Genomic DNA, 21,486 nt, shown 5'->3' with positions numbered 1-21,486 from the left:
TTAAGCTATTAGCTGATAAAAAGGGGTTATTAAAGGAAGTCCTGCTGCTGCTGCTGCTAAGTCACTTCAGTCGTGTCCAACTCTGTGCAACCCCATAGACGGTAGCCCACCAGGCTCTCCCATCCCTGGGATTCTCCAGGCAAGAACACTGGAGTGGGTTGCCATTTCCTGCTCCAGAAAGGAAGTCCTAGTAAAACAAATAAAGATGTTAATTGTACAAAGTCAACGCTACCAAAATCAAAGACTATCTATTGAGGTGAATTTGTAGACTCCAATACCATTCATCTAAACTCACTTTTCAGGATACCTATTTTGGCAAGCCATGACCATTGAGTTTCATCAATGGGAAGAAGACACTGAAAGGCTAAAGTCTGTGGCTTTTGTTACATAAAAAAGCAAGAGAGCCATATTGTTTTAATAGGATAATTTTAAACATAACTATATTTAATCACTAATTAAAAAGAATCCCTTTGTAAGTGGAAAAGAAAATAAAATTCCTATCCTTTAGAGAAGAAAAAATAAAGCCAGTTAAATGAAAAGAGTATGTATTCAACTAAGACTTATTCACAACTCCAGGTGGAACCTTAAGGTATCAAGGAAGATGGAAGAGTGTGCATGTTATTTTGTTTTACTTTCTTTGAAGTCATCATTAAGTCTGGAACCAAATTTCCTTCGGACTAGAGTTGACATACTGGAAATGTACAACACACATAGTTATCTCATTTGCTTGATGGTAGAAGAAAGAGCCTTCAAAGTGGCGAGGCAAACAGCACAGTGAAAAGACCATTAATATCACAGTGGACTCTGAACAGAATAAGCCCTATGTAAGCTGGAAGAGTACACACTCCAGACTGAACCCATGCAGACTGCAGAACCAGAATTTGAATTCAAAGCCGTGCCCAACGTCACGGGGTCTGGATCAGAGAAACATGGGCTCAAGTTCTCACTCTCACACTAAACTGTAGCAATATACCTAATTTATTTTTGTTTCCTTATCTATAATTTGGGGATAATAATAGTCCTACCTACCTCATAAGGGCTCCTCAGATGGTAAAGAATCTGCCCACAATGCAGGAAGATCCCCTGCAGGAGGAAATGGCAACCCACTCCAGTATTCTCACCTGGAGAATCCCATGGACAGAGAATCCTGGCAGACTACAGTACATGGGGTCACAAAGAGTCAGACACAGTTGAGTGACTAACACACACACACACACACCTCATAGGGGCTCTGCAGGATTTAACAAAGGAAATACATGTAAAGTACCCCTAAAGTGCTTGCATATGCAATAATAATGATGATGATAATTAACAAACCTGGCTCCTACATGAGGACTATTCTAATCAGTGTACTCTAGCCCACAATCTGTTCATGATATGTTCAATGCAGAGCTTTATATTCACATTCAGGTACGTCTTCTGTAAGGCGACAGCTCTCTGGATCAATCAGTAATTTTTCCACTGAATTAAGGGAGAAGAGTATTGAAAAATTAGCCATTCACTAATAGAGAGTTGAGAAGGATCTGGTCTTCTACCCACAATCCATCCACCCTTGAAAATCTTGCTGGTGAAAGCCACGCTTTCATCACGATTCACACACCACCCTCCCAAACTGTGAAGGCTTTAATTAAAGCAGAGATGCAAACCAACAAGATGGCTCACCTTAGAAGCAAATTCACCTTAAAGGCAAACTCATCTACCCTCCAGAAAGCATCTGGCTTGACCCCACTGCCACCTCCAAACTGGAAGTGAAGAAGGCAGGTTTCACTTCCAGAAGTTGAGTTACACCATCAAAAACTAAAAGAATCCCTTCTATTCATGGTAATTCAAATAAAGCATGTTTGCCTGCTTTGAAAATATCTTTATAAATCCCCCCCATAAAGCAAAGAGCTAAGTACTGTATACTGAGAAACAATGTGACTTTACAAGGGCAAGATTGACCATAGGAGACAAAGTGCCACACCCTTTTCCAGAAAGCTCAAGAGTAAATGGTATCTCTTCTAAAGCAGCTGCAATTCTAGAGAAATCGGTTGACAATTCTAATCCCCAACACACTCTCCCATTTCATCCTTTATACAGATTCATTTCATTTTCATTTCTAAGCCAATGGCCTGAGCATCCCCAACTACTACAACTAAAACGGGGGTGACAAATACAAGTGAAGCATTCTTGCTTCTGAGCCCATTTTTGAAGAGTTTTCTTCCCGCTTGTCTGCCTCTCACAGCTGGAACCTCATACCTGGTGTAAACCAATAGTTAAGTAAAACCACTGATTTAAAAAGCCAACCAGGAAACTAACCATGACAAGTGGGAACTGCCCTCCTCTCTCAAGCATTGATTGGCTCTTGAGGTTCCAGCGGTCCCCGTTCTGCCCACATAAGTGGCAGGTGTGGCTGTCAATCACGGAGGGAGCTGACAATTCACCGCTCCGGGAGTAAATTGCCTTTCATCCAGCAAAGGCAGGTAGCCGCCTAAAATCGATCTGCTCGTAACAGAGGGGACCCTCCCTCTGAGGCAAGGAGAAAAGAGACCCTTAAGTACAAAATTAAAAAGGCAGGGCCGATCCGAGTTTACGAGAGCTGTTTTATTATCCCGCACCAAAGCAGCCCTAATCTTCACTGTCCTAAGATGATCTTTCAAAGGCTCGGACAATAATTTAAAAATAAAATGAATAGGTACAACCCTCTAAGTATCCCTTCTCTTGTATAATTCGGAGATGGGAAAGGGGAGAGAAAGCAGGTCGTTCAGTTTAATTTCACATCGTATTCGTTTTCATGGACCACCACACCACCTCCTACTCCTCGCCAATAAATCCGGCTTCATTTTCCCTGACACGGATTTTTTTTTTTAAACACGCTCCCCTCGGACCCCACCGAAGCAGCCAGGTACCCCACCCCCTGGGCTGGGGCTCCACCTTCCTCTACTTTGTTCTGCCTGGGGATTTCCCGAGACCCTTGCCCCTGCGAACACCCCCACCCTTCAAGGCAAAAGGGGGGAAATCCAGGCGAAAGAGGGGGAGCAGAAAAGAAGAAAGGCGAGAGCAGTCTGGGTGGCTGCCGGGGAGGGACTGCGGGAGGTAGCCCGGGCCGCCGGGTCGAGCGAGCAGCGCCCGCGCGCCGGAGGAAGCCGTGCACTTGTTCCAATCCGGGGGTTTCTACATCAAGACAAATCCGCCCTTAGGCCGCCCCATCCTTTCCCCCGCCCCAGCAAGCCCAAGTAGAGGCGGGTGGTTCACCCCTCGGCTACCCCCGATAACGCATTGCAGCTCCCCACGAGTGAGGGGGACCCGGCACGAGGGATGCCCCGGAACGGCCGCCCCGAGGGAGCCGGGCGCCCAGCGGCCCCGGCCCCGACGTCTCACCTTTCTGATGCTCGCCCCGGGGCCGTCCCACATGGATTTTTACAACCTCACGTCTCCTTGGCCCCGGGCGGCCGGGAGGAGCCGGAGCCGGCGCCAGAGCCGGAGCCCGAGCGTGCAGGAGCGGGAGGAGGAGAAGGAGGAGCGGGGCGGGGAGGGAGGGAGCCAGGGAAGGAGGAAGGGCGCCGCTCGCAGGGCCGAGGCCGGGCGCCGGGCCGGGCGGGGCCGACGGCCGAGAGGGCGGCACCCGCCGCAGTCCCGAGACGCGCGCTCGCGCGGGCGCAGCCAGACCTGCGCTCCGCCGCGCCCCCAGCCCCGCCGCTCCGCGCGCTCTCTCGCTCGCTCGCTCGCTCTCCGCGGCCCTGACTCACATTCCCAGCATTCCCGAGGAGCCGCTAGGGGGGCCGGGGCAGGGACGCGGGCACCTCCGCGGGGGGCAGCAGAGAGCGCCCGGGCCGGGCGGGGTGCGGGCGCAGGGGGTTTTCAAGCGCCTCTTCCCGGGAGGCCACAGTCTCTGAGCTTCTCATCTCCATCTCATGTTCCCGATGCTCCTTGCCGGGTACCCACCTCCAAAAGCTGCCAGGTACTCCGGGGAAATAGGTGGCTCCAGCGACACGGACAGGGATGACACTTGGTGGAGGGGATGCAACTATCTTTCAAGTTAAGCTTTAGAGTGGGAATCGAGATTTCCTTACCCTGGCACCCTCCCATTAGTTTAATTTTCTTTGGGAGGCTGAAGGGATTTCACAAAGCATATACTTGTTCCTTCAAGGAAAGAAGAGAATGGAAGATGAATGGAGCAAGGAAAAAATACCAACATCATCATCATCATCATAGCTGCCATCATTCACTGAGTGCCTCGTCTGCACCCAGCAAAGTGTGTGCATTATCCTATTTAAGGTAGGACGATGGTGTCAGTTCATTCACATTCATAAACACTTGTAAATACACCTCAGTATAATGTGCATGAGGAGTTGGACAGGGTTTGCATTGGAAAAAGCTCCCACCCAACAAGTCTGGAGCCTCAACTGCTACCATTGTCTATTCAGGGAGTCCAAAGGTCATGGAAATCTCCAGATTTGGGCTCTTTCACTGAATAGTCAATTTGCAGGACTAAAACAGTGATTTCCTTCCTATTTCAGTGAGTCTTCTGGACGTTCAAATGAAGCAAATCCAGACATGGGATGTCTGGGTGAGCAGAGGTATGGAATCATCCAAGACCAGGAATGACTTCTTTTTTCTTCCTCTCAGAATTCAAATGTTAAATGAAGGACTTTGCCTGTGAAACAGGAGCATGCCTTCCTGTCTCAGTCCAAGTGCCCTAGTCCTTAAGCCTTTCTTTGTGTGTGTAGGTGCATGCCCTTCAGTCTTAACTCTTTGCGACCCCAGGGACTATAGCCCTCAGGCTCCTCCCTCCATGGGATTTCCCAGGCAAGCATACTGGAGTGGGTTGCTATTTCCTTCTGCAGGGGATCTTCCCACCCCCAAAATCAAACCCACCTTTCGTCTCCTGCATTAACAGGTAGATTTTTTTTTTTAATCACTGTGCCATCTGGAAAGCCCAAACTTTCCTTTTACAACTGGTATTTAAGATTTTTCACAGACTCATGGCCCCTGAGGTCTCTTTGCCCACATTCTCTTCCGTCAGTCACCAAAAAAATCAGCACTCATTCTATTGACCTGTGTGCTCTGTGGACAAAAGCAAGTTACACCTATTGTGTTTAGTTTGCCATGTACATTCATGATACCCTCAAGTGAAAGGTTTGCTGTATAGATGACTATATAAAGCCTTTTCAGGAGTCCTTTGAGTAGTCTTATAATCCCATGTCTTTCAAAATGTGACCAACATTTTATAGAGTACCTTTTATGTGCAGCACTTACATCTTCTCAACTACTCTCACAAAAACTCTGTAAAATGTTGCTCTCTTTTAGAAAAATTGGATAACATGTCCAGCTAAGAGTGTATTTAAATTTATGCCTAAGGTTCACTACTCTTGGGCACCCTATCTCTTTTCCTTCGATCCTTGGATTCTAAACAGGAATGCTTGGACTTCATGGGGAGAGTTTGTTTCCCAGAGAGATCTATGGTTCTCAGCAGATTTCTTTCACATTGGGTCCTTGAAAAAGTAATGAATAATTGCTCTAAGGAGAAAGCAACTTCATATAGAACAAGGACTGGAAGCTTTATGGATCTTAAAAGTCACCTTTATCCTTTTGAGACTTAGCTTTCTTACCTGAAAAATTTTTAAAAGCTGAACCAAAGGATCTTAAGATCCCTTCTAGAACCAACATTCTCTAACTTGATATTTAAATATGTATATAAATACATCCGGTGTTCAAAATGCTTACAAGTAGCCCTTGAGGGCTAAGGACATAAAAGTGTAAAACGTGTTATGTTTTATAAAACCTGTACATAACAGGTTTGAGGTGCCATAGGCTCCAGGTTCTTTGTTGTTTTTTTTCTGTTTTGCTTTGCTTTGTTGTTTTTTTACATTTTTCTCCATCATGGTGAACCCTTCCAGCAAGTCAGAGGAAGCACACTTTGTGCAGGTACTTTTTCTCACATATTCATTCATTCATTCCCTCCACAAATAGTTACTAAGAATCTAGTCTGTACTAGTTCCTGCAGGTTCAGAGCCCCTGCCTTCAAGGATTGTACAGTATAGTTAAGTAAACCGACAAGAAAACAGACCATTACAGTATCTCTTAGAAGGGACAAAGCTCTGAGAATTGTAGGAGCATAAAGGAAGGAAAAATGAAAAGGCTCGCTTAAAACTCAACATCAGAAAACTAAGATCGTGACATCCATTCCCATCACTTCATGGCAAATAGAAAGGGGGATAGTAGAAGCAGTGACAGATTTTCTTTCCTTGGGCTCCAGAATCACTGCAGATGGTGCTGCAGCCATGAAATTAGAAGATACTTCCTTCTTGGAAGAAAAGCTATAGCAAACAGAGACAGCATATTAAAAAGCAGAGACATCACTTTGCCAACAAAGGTCTGCATAGTCAAAGCTATGGTTTTTCCAGTAGTCATGTATGGATGTGAGAGTTGGACCATAAAAAAGGCTGAGTGCTGAAGAATTGATGCTTTCAAACTGTGGTGCTGAAAAAGACTCCTGAGAGTCCCTTGGATTGCATGGAGATCAAATCAGCCAATCCTAAAGGAAATCGAACCTGAATGTTCATTGGAAGGACTGATGCTAAAGCTGAAGCTCCAGTGCTTTGGGCACCTGATGCAAAGAGCTGATTCAATGGAAAGACTCTGATGCTGGGAAAAATTGAAGGTAAAAGGAGAAGAGGGAAACAGAAGATAAGATGGTTCAATGGCATCTCCAAATCAATGGACATGAACTTGAGCAAACTCTGGGAGATAATGGAGGACAGGGAAGCCTGGCATGCTGCAGTCCATGGAGTCTGAAGAGTTGGGCACAACTTAGCAATTGAACACCAAAGGAAAGATGATCAACTTTTTGCCTTGAGGTTCATAAAAGACTTCCCAAGGAAATGTCATCAAATTTGCTTTCCATATCCAACTTTCCTGCCCTATCCTGTGCTCAGTCTGAAGCAGCAGTCTGGATGCTCTGTGAACCCAACCAGAGGAGATCAAATCTGGTGGACACTGGCCTCTGGGTGAGTTGTCACAGACTGTCTCCATAGTATTTGAAACTGTGCCATGAGAATAAGTCAGCCAGTTGGTACTGAATGGTGAGCTGGCAGACCATGGTGGTCCAACTCAGAACCATGGCACCTAAAACCATGATGCCAAGGAAAGCTGGTCTGTGGAAAGGAGAATAGAGAGCCATATAGACAGAAACCAAGATGCCTAAAAGGCCTGAAAGACTTAGATTGCTAGCTGTTTACTTGATATCCCCAGTATAGGTATCTAACTAGCATCCCAAACTTGATTTATCCTAAACAGGACTCTGGATTTTTATTACTACATACCAAGCCTCTTCTCTTTCAGAATTGCCCATTAGATTAACCACACCACTATTTAACTAGTTGCTCAGGTCCAAACTGAAGAGCAGCTCTGATTTCTCCTTTTGCTGATTTCATAGCCACCTCACCAGCCAGTTCTGTTAGCTCTACCCAGGGCCATATCAGAGCCTGAAGCAAAAGGAAAACTGTTTATAAGTAACCCAGAACAATCATTCGCCATGAGAAGAATCTAGTTAGCTGAGAAACAAAATGCCTAAACAACTCACAGTTATCTAGCTTTCTTAGGCATTAGGTAATGTGTCAGTTCAGTTCAGTTCAGTCGCTCAGTCATGTCCGACTCTCTGCGACCCCATGAATCACAGCACGCCAGGCCTCCCTGTCCATCACCAACTCCAGGAGTTCACTTAGACTCACGTCCATCGAGTCAGTGATGCCATCCAGCCATCTCATCCTCTGTCGTCCCCTTCTCCTTCTGCCCCCAATCCCTCCCAGCATCAGGGTCTTTTCCAATGAGTCAACTCTTCACATGAGGTGGCCAAAGTATTGGAGTTTCAGCTTCAGCATCAGTCCCTCCAATGAACACCCAGGACTGATCTCCTTTAGGATGGACTGGTTAGATCTCCTTGCAGTCCAAGGGACTCTCAATGTGCACATATCTCTTTACAAGATAGATTTTAGTTCAAGAGAAGTATCACTGGACTGCCACAAAAGAAAAAAAGGCCCCATTACCTGATCAACTAGCACCTCTATCACTACAACTGATTGGATCAGAAATAATCACCTGACCCTTAGGAAGCCCATCTATTGGCTCAGCTAAGCCAATCTAAGCCAGTTCTCTCTGCCAAAAATATTTTAAGAATTTTGTAGCCCTAAGCATCATACAAACATATCAAAACCCAACATTAAAAAATATATATCCTTTTCCCTGTAGAAATTTTTTAAAGTTTTCTTTAACTTTGCTTTTAAAATTATTTGACTAATCCATGTTATACACTTGTGGCTTTGTCCATAATTATCAAGCATTCTCAAGAATTATTGTGAGATGAAAAGAAAGATCTAACTTACAGTTGTTTTCAAATGAAATGTGTGTAAATATGTAAAGCCATAAATCTGTGTTCTGTAGATATTTATAATTAAACATTAATTCCCCATTTACAGTTTTCTGTATATCTGTAATCTCAAGGCATGCAAGTCTTTCAGAAGTTTGTAAAAAAAAAAACAAACAATGTTGATTAAATTCAAAATTATATCCATTTATTTAGTTCCTTGGTTTCCAGTAACTTTACATTTCTGTGATTCTGGCTACTCATGAAGTCTGACCACCTTTGTTGTCTTTGGGTTCCATGAGAGGCCCCTATGTCCTTCCAATAGTTATATACCTTCTTTTTTCTGTCTCAGGTAGCCTGAGCAAGTTTCTCTTCCTTGCAGCCCCAAGTTCTCCCGGAATTGGAAAATCAGCTCCCTAGTGCAATGGCAACCAACTCCAGTATTCTTGCCTGGAAAATCCCATGGGCGGAGGAGCCTGGTAGGCTGCAGTCCATGGGGTCGCTAAGAGTCGGACACAACTGAGCGACTTCACTTTCACTTTTCACTTTCATGCATTGGAGAAGGCAATAGCAACACACTCCAGTACTCTTGCCTGGAAAATCCCATGGGCGGAGGAGCCTGATAGGCTGCAGTCCATGGGGTCACTAAGAGTTGGACACAACTGAGCGACTTCACTTTCACTCTTCACTTTCATGCATTGGAGAAGGAAATGGCAACCCACTCCAGTGTTCTTGCCTGGAGAATCCCAGGGATGGGGGAGCCTGGTGGGCTGCCATCTATGGGGTCGCACACGACTGAAGCGACTTAGCAGCAGCAGCAGCAGCAGTGCTTAGACAAAGCCCTTCAATCCAGTTCATCAGACTGCAAGGAGATCCAACCAGTCCATCCTAAATGAAATCAGTCCTGAATATTCATTAGAAGGACTGATGCTGAAGCTGAAACTCCAATACTCTGGCCACCTGATGCGAAGAACTGACTCACTGGAAAAGACCCTGATGCTCAGAAAGATTGAAGGCAGGAGGAGAAGGGGACAACAGAGGATGAGATGGTTGGATGGCATCACCAACTTGATGGACATGAGTTTGAGCAAGCTCCAGGAGTTGGTGATAGACAGGGAAACCTGGTGTGCTGCAGTCCATGGGGTTGCAAAGAGTCTGACATGACTGAGCAACTGAACTGAACTGAGCTTCTCAATGTTCCAGCACTGCTGAAAATGCCTATATTCATCTGTTATCTTTACGGCTCAGAATTTCTCTGAGCAAGAGAAAAACATTTGCCCAAAGGGTCGGTTCCTGGGAGAGAAAGCGTAACAAGCCACCAGTAATGCTTCCCTGATGGCTCAGATGGTAAAGAATCCGCCTGCAATGCAGGAGACCTGGATTTGATCCCTGGGTTGGGAAGATCCCCTGGAGGAGGGCATGGCAACCCACTCCAGTATTCTTGCCTGGAGAACTCCATGGACAGAGGAGCCTGGTGGGCTACAGTCCATAGAGTGGCAAAGAGTCATACACGACTGAGCAACTAAGCACAGCACAGCACAATGTTTCTTGAAACCAAAATGATCTCCTTTACCCAACTTAACCAAGAATCTCGAAACTCTACAAAATACCTGCTTTAGGGTACATATTTGAAAACTTACTGAGATAAATGTCTGAATAATCATGCTGAGTGCTCTATACATATAAGCCATTATTCAGTAATAGAAGAATTGTTCATGTGAATTTGAAGAGTGGAATCACAGTTGTATGGCAAAAATAGATGTTACGGCCCATTAATCAGCCTGCCTCAGGACAGGTGCCAGTGCTAAAGGTAAAACAGGGCCTGGACCCAGGAAACAGGGGAGGGTGCTTGTTTCCCTTCCAAGTGTTGGGTATATATCCTACCACCTACAAAAGTGGCTCAGATTACTGAATGTTCTACCACCAAGCAACCCTTCAAAGCTTCATAACTTACGTTGCCAAAAATTCACGCCTTTCTTGAGACAGACTTTGGATCCTGTTCTGAGAAACAGAATTCTTTTCCAAACAAAAGCCTTAACTACACAATTAAATTAAAGGGAATGAATTTGCTTGGAGGAGAAAAATGAAAGAAAACAAGTTATTTTAAATGATAAAAATATGTAGTCAGTTGGCAACAGCTTCAGAATGACTGCTCCTTGTTCTAATGAGATACGCTATCAACTGAACATTTAAGTTACTTGTTTAGGACCTTTTTTACTTAACCTTTTAAAAGAAAAAATTTTTTTTAACTTACAAAAGAGGAGCTGGTTATAAAATAAAAGGCCAGCATTCCAGAAGAGGTGAAAATCTACACTCATAGACAACTTTTAACAGCCTAATATATATTCTCTTGGATTTTTTGAATGTATATTTTTAACAAAAATTGGGTCTAGTTATGGTTTTGACTTTCAGTATCACTTATACCCTTCTAGCTTTAGACCTCACTCTTCTAGCTTCAGATATTTTCACATTGTATCCCCTCCTTGGCCACAGTGGTTGCTACAAAGGCTAAACATGTGGCCACAGTCAGACCAATCAGAATCCTCTCCTGGGATTTTTTTCGATAGGACCTCTGCTTTGTTTTGTTGTTTTAACTTTTTATTTGGTATTGGGGTATAGCCGATTAATAATGTTGTGACAGTTTCAGGTGAATGGTGAAGGGACTCAGCCATACATATACATGTGGCTATTCTCCCCCAAGTCCCTCTCCTATCCAGGCTGCCGCATAACATTGAGGAGCTCTGTTCTTTTCTAGGCAAGGAGCTATAACGATGTGATAACAGAGTTGGCAGCATCCATGACTCCACTGCCATGGAAAAGTTTCTCCATGGCTGTCTCCTACCTGCAATCAAGAGAATCCTCATATACATATTCTTCTGCAATTTTATTTTCTTCAGCTAAAACTACATCATGGACAGATTCCATGTCAGGGCAAATCTCCCTCTTCCCTTTCAATAGCTGAATATAGTCAATTCTGTGGATGAATGTTTGTGACTTTTTTCTAGCATCAAGAACATAAGAAGGTTTTACAAGTGATAAACACAGAAAAATATATTCAGACAGAAGAGCTGCAGCCACATCTTAAGTGATGATGATTGTTATGCAAATGAGGGACCAGCACTAATAAAGTTTAAGTAGCACTTATTCCCCAACCACCCATGCAGGACTCATTATCCTTGCTTTAGTGAGACTACTTTGTGCCATTTAATACCACCTCTGCTAGATGACTAAGGCCTATGCCTTCTGCATCCCAGTTTCTCTACCAATCTACTAGTAAATTTGAACTCATCCATTCATTCCAAGGATCTTTAAACCTCTGTTAGAGGAACATTTTGAGGAAAGTTGAGAGGAGGTATACATTTGCATTAGGTATCGAGGCCTGGAACCATAAGTACTACTGCTGCTGCTGCTGCTAAGTCGCTTCAGTCGTGTCCGACTCTGTGCGACCCCATAGACAGCAGCCCACCAGGCTCCGCCATCCCTGGGATTCTCCAGGCAAGAACACCGGAGTGGGTCACCATTTTCTTCTCCAATGCATGAAAGTGAAAAGTGAAAGTGAAGTTGCTCAGTCATGTCCGACTCCTAGCGACCCCATGGACTGCAGCCCACCAGGCTCCTCCATCCATGGGGTTTTCCAGGCAAGAGTACTGGAGTGGGTTGCCATTGCCTTCTCCTACTGTCTAGTTTGAAGGGCTAAAGATCTGATACCCAGTGTTTCAACTGTGCAGTTTCCAAGACATGGAGCAACTGTAATAAAGAGTTAGACTCCGGCTTGGTGGTCCACAGTGAGAGAATCTAGTCCTAGTCCCTCCCTTTATGATACCATGTGTTCTTGGACAATTTGCTTAACCCCTCTCAGCCTGTTTTCTCATGAGAAAAAAGGGAGATAGATGATTAATAGTACTTGTCTCACAAGCAACTTGAAAAAATTAAGTAAGAAATTGAATAGGAATTCCTATGACTGTGTTGGGCCCATAGTAAATGCTCAATAAATAGACATTAAAATATCATCTTCATGATATACAGTAAATTCAGTTATCTGGGATGTATGCTGTTTCCACTTTGCAAGTTTTTCAACTGCCAGTGTGACTTTAAAAAACTGTTCTTTTTAAAGTTTTAGAACATGCTTGAAAAGCTGGGTGCTAGCCAGGATACAGTTGGAAGCAAAACAGTCCTAAAAATAAGAAAAAGATGCATGACTTTTTAAATGTTGGGTTTCTCTTTAAAAGCAAAATTATACTGTGAGTAAAGATCAAAATTCATTCTTTCTGTGACCTCGTTCAAAAATGAAGTTTATTGGAGCATGATGCATGTCAGATGTTGTTTAGGGTGGCGTGTGCCCTTCTCATGACATATGAACATACGCTGCACGTCGAGTTTTTTCTAGCAGGTGTTTCAGGCTGAAGAAGGAAGACAGGCCTACATCCGACTACAACACTCACAGTACTCAGGCCTTTCCTGGATTATGTTCTACAAAGTACAGACAGGTACAAAAAGGATAATTTTCTAGAGCCGTAAAGCAAATAGTTTATGAAATAGAATTCAAAAGCCTTTCCTGTAACAGTTTTGAGGTCTCAGAAATTCAGACTAATATCCATAGAAAATCCACAGTGGAACATACTGCAACCTGATTTGGGATCTGATTTAATACATTCTAAGAAATGGGCTCCTTCTTGCCATTGCTTATCCCCCTCCTTTCCCACCACTCGGCTTAGTACTTCTGTCCAGCTTTAAGCCTCAACTCAGCTGGCATTTCCTCCGCAAGCTCTCCCCTGAGCCCTCAGTTAGGTACCTGTGGTATCAAATCCCATGGCCCCCGTGCTTCTCTGTGGCTCTTACTGTGACTTTAGTGGAATAACTGATGATTCACGATCTCAGTGCTCTTCACTTGACTATATGCTTCAGTTTCATCGGGAGTAAGTGCTGACCCCCATGTCAGGTCCACTGTCATGATTCAATAGATAGCTGTTGAAATTTGAGAAGAAAAAATCTTTTATCTTATGAATTTCAAGTCAAAGAATGGAAATTCAAAGCGCAGCTGATTTTCTAAGTAACTCTCCTTATGAAGATTAGAAGAATGCCTTTATACAAAGTAACCCAAAAAACCACACAAAACTATAGCATTTGGTGTAATACCATCCATATTCTATGAAATTAATTGGTTATCAGGTTCAAGTGAAAGAAAGTGACAATTATAACAATTAGCACTAACTGGATGTGTAACTGGCTAGGTCCAAAAAATAATTAAAAGAGACTAAGAAAAGAGAGGGGTTTCAATGCCATAGCTTACCTCCCTGCAAAGGAACACTTAAAAATAAGGGTTCTAGACAAAAGCCAAAGTGCTTAGCAGGTCACTGATGTTGCTGCTCACCTTCTGAGCAGCAGCTGCTACATTAGATTTTAACATAACATTGAATAGAAAAAAAAAAAAATCTGAGACAGCTTCTCCTACCCAGGGCCAAGTAGCATCTGATTTAGCTCCTCTCTGTGAGAGAAGATGCATTTATACCACAGGGCTGTCCATTCCATTATTAAAAGTCAAAGGCTTAGGTCATTTTTTCCTATATGAAGACCAAAGTATGTCTAACTCTACCCATCGAAACCAGAATGAATGGATGTGTGAATATATTAATATTCATGAATTCTGAAACCCAAATGAGGCTTACCGCTCTTTTCTAAAATAGAGTAAACCTCTAGGTTTCTTCATTCTGTCTGTGAATTGTGAGCAAGAATTTGGAAGCTTTTGTGTGAGTATGTGTATGTGTGTGCAGGTACCTTCGTTTAACAGAATTGTGTTTTGCCACATCAACATAAATTGTAGTGGGTTTATAAGATTCTGAAGGCTTACTCCACTGTAATTATTTTTATAACCTTTGTAAATTCTCAAAGTCATTAAAAATCAAAATGCTTAAACAAATTAAATTGTGGATTAGACCCATAGATCTGCCTCCTCTTTAATAGAAGACAAAGGATGGAAAAGAATCAAATGTTTTGTCTGTTTTGCCACAGCCCAGAACCCTTCTTCTTTGGGCAAGGAACTACACACCATAAGGAGTAATTCTTTAATTGCTTCTAATTATAGTAAATGCCCAATATGTCCTGGGTCTCCGGGAACATGACTAACACTTGCCTCACCTTGCAATGACTGCAGATGAAGTGTGGGTGAGGGCGTGAATGGAGGGCATCACCTCCACACTGCCTCCTCCTCTAACCTTACAGTTGAAATCAGGTGCCCACTAACATCAGTGGGCCTGGAGGCTCTTTCCAACAAGTGTTTGAGAATATTAGGGAAGCTCAGATATTGAGTCATTCTTGGAAGATATTTTAGGGGAAAGTGGGTTAGTCATTAGGGAACTATGGCTTTGGAGACCAAGAAACACCCAAATTCCACCCAAGTTCCAGCTCTAACTAAACCAGGTGACACTGGTCAGCTTACTCAGCCACTCAGTAGAATGAGGATAACATCTCATACAGTTGATCTGAGGATTCCATGAGCCGACTGATAGAAAACTTAGTGCACTGCCTGGCATAAAGTAAATACTCAGACATGTTATCTATACAGATACCCAGGACAATCTCCACACCTTGATTTAATCATCAACAGTGGGGCACCTACATGTCCGAGAAGCCCCTCCACACCAGATAAATCTAATGTGTAGCCAGGGCAGAGAACCCCCAGTACAGTTTTGAACCACTGACCAAGACTGAGAAGGGAACATCTGAGAAGGGGACATATATGATGAGCAAGACAATTACATGCTTTGGAAGGAGAAAGAATGGGTCAGATGGTAAAGAATCTGCCTCCAATGAAGGAGACCCAAGTTCAGTCCCTGGGTAGGGAAGATCTCCTGGAGAGGGGAATGGCAATCCACTCCAGTATTCTTGCCTGGAAAATTCCATTGACAGAGGAACCTGGAGTGCTACAGTTCATGGAGTTCACAAAGACTCAGACACGACTGAGTGACTAACACACACAAGGAATTCAGGATTTGCCGAGGGTTTAAAGGCATTCAGTGGGGAGTTATTGAGATGGAAAAGAAGAGGGCTATAAAAGTCTTGGTCATAGACTGAGCTAGGTGATGGCAGCTTGCTTTCTGTTTCAGATATTGGTGATGGTGTCTGCCCACTGCCTCAGGAGTCCTGTCTGAGTTCTGTGCAGATGAGCCTCTGATCCAGAAGTGATGGAGCCACTTCCACTGGGTAAGGTTCTGAGAGACCAGAGGGCAGAGAAGCTGGTTTGAGGTCCAGACAACGAGGGACAACACTAACAACAATAATGGTAATAGCCACCACTTTCAATATACATACTTGCACCAAGCATTAACAGACTTATAAACAATAACAACAACCAGTTCAGTTCGGTTCAGTTGCTCAGTCGTGTCTGACCCTTTGTGACTCCATGTACTGCAGCATGCCAGGCCTCCCTGTCCATCACCAACTCCCAGAGCTGATTCAAACTCACGTCCATCGAGTCGGTGATGCCATCCAACCATCTCATCCTCTGACGTCCCCTTCTCCTCTTGCCTTCAAACTTTCCCAGCATCAGGGTCTTTTCCAGTGAGTCAGTTCTTCACATCAGGTGGCCAAAGTATTGGAGCTTCAGATTCAGCATCAGTCATTCCAATGAATAGTTCTGATTCACTGATTTCCTTTAGGATGGACTGGTTGGATCTCCTTGCAATCCAAGGGACTCTCAAGAGTCTTCTCCAATAACACAATTCAAAAGCATCAATTCTTAAGCGCTCAACTTTCTTTATAGTTCAACTCTCATATCCGTACATGACTACTGGAAAAACCATAGCTTTGACTAGACAGACTTTTGTTGGCAAAGTAATGTCTCTGTTTTTTAATATGCTATCTAGGTTGGTCATAACTTTTCTTCCAAGGAGCAAGCGTCTTTTAATTTCATGGCTGCAGTCACTGTCTGCAGTGATTTTGAAGCCCTAAAACATAAAGTCTCTCACTATTTCCATTGTTTCCCCATCTATTTGCCATGAAGTGATGGGACTGGATGCCATGATCTTTTTTTCTGAATGTTGAGTTTTAGGCTAACTTTTTCACTCTCCTCTTTCACTTTCATCAAGAAGCTCTTTAGTTCTTCTTCGCTTTCTGCCTTAAGGATAGTGTCATCTGTATATCTGAGGTTATAGATATTTCTCCCAGCAATCTTGATTCCAACTTGTGCTTCCTCCAGCCCAGCATTTCACATGATGTACTCTGCATATAAGTTAAATAAGCAGGATGAAAATATACAGCTTTGATGTACTCCTTTCCCAAACTGGAACCAGTCTGTTGTTCCATGTCCGGTTCTAACTGTTGCTTCTTCACCTGGATACAGATTTCTCAGGAGGCAGATCAGGTAGTCTGGTATTCCCATCTCTTTCAGAATTTTCCACAGTTTATTGTGATCCACACAGTCAAAGGCTTTGGCATAGTCAATAAAACACAAGTAAATGTTTTTCTGGAACTCTCTTGCTTTCTCAATGATCCAGTGGATGTTGGCAATTTGATCTCTGGTTCCTCTGCCTTTTCTAAATCCAGCTTGAACATCTGGAAGCTCACAGTTTACATACTGTTGAAGCCTGGCTTGGAGAATTTTGAGCATTACTTTGCTAGCGTGTGAGATGAGTGCAATTGTGTGGTAGTTTGAGCATTCTATGGCATTGCCTTTCTTTGGGATTGGAATGAAAATTGACCTTTTCCAGTCCTGTGGCCACTGCTGAGTTTTCCAAATTTGCTGACATACTGAGTGCAGCACTTTCACAGCATCATCTTTTAGGATTTGAAATAGCTTGACTGGAATTCCATCACCGCCACTAGCTTTGTTCGTAGTGATGCTTCCTAAGGCCCACTTGACTTCACATTCCAGGATGTCTGGCTCTAGGTAAGTGATCATACCATTGTGGTTATCTGGGTCATAAAGATCTTTTTTGTATAGTTCTGTGTAATCTTGCTACCTCTTCTTAATATCTTCCGCTTCTGTTAGGTCCATACCATTTTTGTCCTTTTTTGTGTCCATCTTTGCATGAAATGTTCCCTTGGTATCTCTAACCTTCTTGAAGAGATCTCCAGTCTTTCCCATTCTATTGTTTTCCTCTATTTCTTTGCACTGATCACCGAGGAAGGCTTTCTTGTCTCTCTTTGCTCTTCTTTGGAACTCTGGATTCAGATGGGTATATCTTTCCTTTTCTCCTTTGCCTTTTGCTTCTCTTCTTTTCACAGCTATTTGTAAGGCCACTTCAGACAACCATTTTTCCTTTTTGCATTTCTTTTTCTTGGGGATGGTCTTGATCACTGCCTCCTGTACAGTGTCACAAACCTCCATCCATAGTTCTTCAGGCACTCTGTCAGATCTAATCCCTTGAACCTATTTGTCATTTACACTGTATAATCATAAGGGATTTGATTTAGGTCATACCTGAATGGTCTAGTGGTTTTCCCTACTTTCTTCAATTTAAGTCTGTATTTAGCAATAAGGAGCTCATGATCTGAGCCACAGTCAGCTCCCGGTCCTGTTTTTGCTGACTGTATAGAGCTTCTCCATCTTTGGCTGCAAACAATATAATCAATCAGATTTTGGTACTGACCATCTAGTGATGTCCATGTGTAGAGTCTTCTCTTGTGTTGTTGGAAAAGGGTGTTTGCCATGACCAGCGCATTCTCTTAGCAAAATTCTGTTAGCCTTTGACCTGCTTTGTTTTTTACTCCAAGGCCAAATTTGCCTGTTACTCCGGGTGTTTCTTGACTTCCTATTTTTGCATTCCAGTCCCCTATAATGAAAAGGACATCTTTTTTTGGTGTTAGTTCTAGAAGGTCTTGTAGGTCATCATAGAACCGTTCAACTTCAGCTTTCGGCATTACTGGTCAGTATGTAGACTTGGATTACTGTAATAATGAATGGTTTGCCTTGGAAACAAAGAGAGATCATTCTGTAGTTTTTGAGATTGCATCCAAATACTGCATTTTGGACTCTTTTGTTGACTATGATGACTACTCCAGCAAGATGGTAGGAGGGGTGAAATCACATTTAGGGTCAAAGCCCATACCCACCAGAGATGCTTGGAGGGCTCAGACACACCTTGTGCACCAGGACCTAGAGACTCCACAGAGAATGAGCCAGAACTGTGTTTGAGTGTCTTCTGCAGAGGTGCAGGTCAGCAGTGGACTGCTGCAGGGGCAGGGGCTCTGGGTGCAGTAGACCTGGGTATGGCATAAGCCCTCTTGGAGGAGGTTGCCATTGGCCCCACCATAGAGCCACCAGAACTCACACAAGACTGGGGAAATAGACTCTTGGAAGGCACAAACAAAACCTTTGTGCACCAGGACCCAGGAAAAAGGAGCAACAATAACAATGATAGCTGATATCCACGGAGTACTTACTACCTGTCAGGCATTAGTCTAACCACTTTATAAGCTTAGTTTTATTTAACCTTCAGAGCAATCCTCTGAAACAGCTACCACCCCACTATAAGAGAAAGGGAAACTCAGAGAGGTCAAGTGAGTTACCGAGTCTCCCATAGCTATAAGGTCAGGCTCTCACTGGGTCGTCTACCTTCCAAGCTCCTGACCAACTGCTAGACAATGAAGACACCCACCTTCTGACACATTCTCTACAGCTCTGAAATGCTCATCCTAGCCTTCAAATAAGCAACTGCCTCTCAGAAGGTGCTGCCCACATAGCTGCAGGATATAAATTTGTACCAACCTCTTCCAAGTGGGCTGTAGTTGGGTGTTCCAATTTTAATTGTCAACAGCAGTGCCAAAGTAGTTCTGGCCATTCAACCTACTTTGTCTGAGATAAGGCAGCTTACAGTCTGTCAAAGCAAATGCTGCAAAACACTTAAAGACTGAGGGTAGGGAGAGAGAGTCTCAGTTGGGAACAAAAATCGAAGTATACATTTCTTCCCAGCTTCTGTTAAAACATAAAATGACAAACAAACCTCAGCTTCTAGACAGTGGGAACTTTTTCCAGGTTATCAACAACTGTGACATGTTTTTGAGTATCTCTGGTCTTCCATGTCTGGATTCATAGTTTTGAGGAAGTGCATAATTAAAAGTAGCCCTATTCAGGCCTTCTCTGGTAGTCCAGTGGTTAAGAATCTGCTTTCCAGTGCATGGGACATGAGTTCAATCCCTGGTTGGGGAACTAAGATGCCACATGCCAAATGCCACTGGGCAACTAAACCCCTTGCCACAACTAGAAAGAAGCCCCCGGGGCCTCAAGGAAGATCCCCAAGCGCTGCAAAAAGGTTCCCATGAGATGCAACAAAATCCCATGTGAAGATCTATGCCTGCCATGGAGAAGTTCCCAGGAGAGGTAACAAAAATCTCGTATGAAGATTGATGCACTACAGCAAAGCTCCCAGGTGCTGCAACTAAGACTGTTGCAGCCAAATAAAAAAATAAAATATTGAAATAAAATTTAAAAATTAAAGTAGCCCTATTCACAGCACCTTCACCTCAAGGGACTGAAGCATGTAGATGTCAGAAGAAAACCAGAGAAGACAATGAGATTTCTGGCTCATCACTGCCTTCAAGACTTATCTTTTGACGTGTACTTACCTGTACAATTACAGGTAAGTAATTGTACTACAGGGGGTTCATTAGAGAAAGCAGAAAATAGGATGGCAGACCCTTTCATAGTGGCCATCCACAGAGGAAGATATGAAGATAAATAAAGCTTTATTCTATTGCTGGATTTCATTATGGTCTGAGGCTGTTCCCTGCTGCAGAACTTGTCCATTGTGGCATTTACAAGCCGCTGGAACTTGACGTTAATGATTGCTGTTTGTGCATTTTAGCTCTCCATCTATCTAACGTGTCATTCTCCTTACAACCTTTTGAGGAACAGAATGCTGCTTTTATCCCCATTGACAAATAAGGAAACGGAGGCACAGTGCTTACTTAGCTTTACATGGCTGGGAGGAGAATTAGGACCTCTGATCTCTCCAATAAATTCATAGCCAACCATGTTTATACAAGCTTGGACTGACTTGGAGCTCCTGTCTTGAACACTCTTTGAAAGTAGGTGGGATATGAGCCTAAATAAAAATGCATATGAAAGCTTCACCTCACTTTACCAGTCAGGGAAGGGGAAGATTTAACAAGGGAGGACAGGGTGTTGCATTTGGAGGACTCATTATTCATTGACCACTTGTTCTGCACCCAGCATTGGGCCAAGTGCATTACATACATATATGTCCTCATTTAGGACTCACCACAGGGCTTCCCAGGTGGCTCAGTGGTAAAGAATCCGTCTGCCAATGCAGGAGACCCGGGTTCAGTTCCTGGGTTGGGAAGATCCCCAGGAGAAGAAAATTGCAACCCACTACAGTATTCCTGTCTGGAGACTTCTATGGACAGAGGAGCCTGGCAGGCTACAGTCCATGGGGTCACAAAGAGTCAGACATGACTCAGCAACTGAGCATGAGCACTCACCACAATCCTGAGAGGTGGGACTTAGTGGTCCCCACTCGCAAGATGAGGGACCATATCCCACAAAGTGACTCTCCCCACAGGTGGTCATTTCTAACAGCAAAGCCATTACTGCTCCCCAAAACACCATATTGCCACCTGATGGCAATTGCTGGATTGAAGAAAGGAAAGGCACTTGATTAAAGTAATTCAGTGGTTTGAACCTTAAAAGTACATCGTTTTAAGATTTTGCATGCTAAAAAGAAAAATTGGGCACATGCTTTTAAGGAGCATTCAAATTATTTGTACATTTCCCATTGCTACTCATAGCACAGTGGAGGAATTAAGCATTCTGGCTGATTTTAAAACAGGAGAACTTTTCTAAGCCTCAGTTTCCTCATCAGTAAAATAGAGATAATATACCACTTCACAGTGTTGTGAGAATTTAATTATATATAAAGCATTTAGTACAACTCTTGTTAAGTAGTGGGTACTCAATGAAACACAGCTGCTATCTTATCATAGTAATATAATGATATTGGTAATAGTAAATAAGAGGGAAGTAACTGTAATAAGCAAAATATTTTCATTTCAGATTGTAACTTTTTATTTTCTTTTTTGTTAATAAGTATTTCTAACTGATGGGTGTTTCATTGGTGTTTTCCCCTAGAAGCTTAGATTTGTGACTTTGGTGGGGAGGGTTCAGGAGTCATACAATGACGACTGCT

At 43.4% G+C, this 21,486-nt stretch overlaps 1 protein-coding gene across 3 annotated transcripts in view; it reads right to left on the bottom strand.

Moving 5' to 3' along the window:
• ERC2 (ELKS/RAB6-interacting/CAST family member 2) overlaps positions 1-3,504 on the bottom strand; it is a 996,367-nt gene extending 992,863 nt beyond the window's left edge. For all 3 annotated transcript variants that reach the window (XM_070360622.1, XM_070360624.1, XM_070360623.1), the window contains exon 1: positions 3,361-3,504. The gene's annotated coding sequence lies outside the window, so the exon portion shown is untranslated. The remainder of the gene's footprint in view (positions 1-3,360) is intronic.
• Between the last annotated feature and the right edge of the window lie 17,982 nt (positions 3,505-21,486).

Source organism: Bos mutus, chromosome 22, assembly GCF_027580195.1.
Source record: "Bos mutus isolate GX-2022 chromosome 22, NWIPB_WYAK_1.1, whole genome shotgun sequence".
Taxonomy (NCBI): Eukaryota; Metazoa; Chordata; class Mammalia; order Artiodactyla; family Bovidae; genus Bos; species Bos mutus.
Note: the sequence above shows the minus strand (reverse complement) of the source record. Positions and strands in the feature narration are given on the sequence as shown.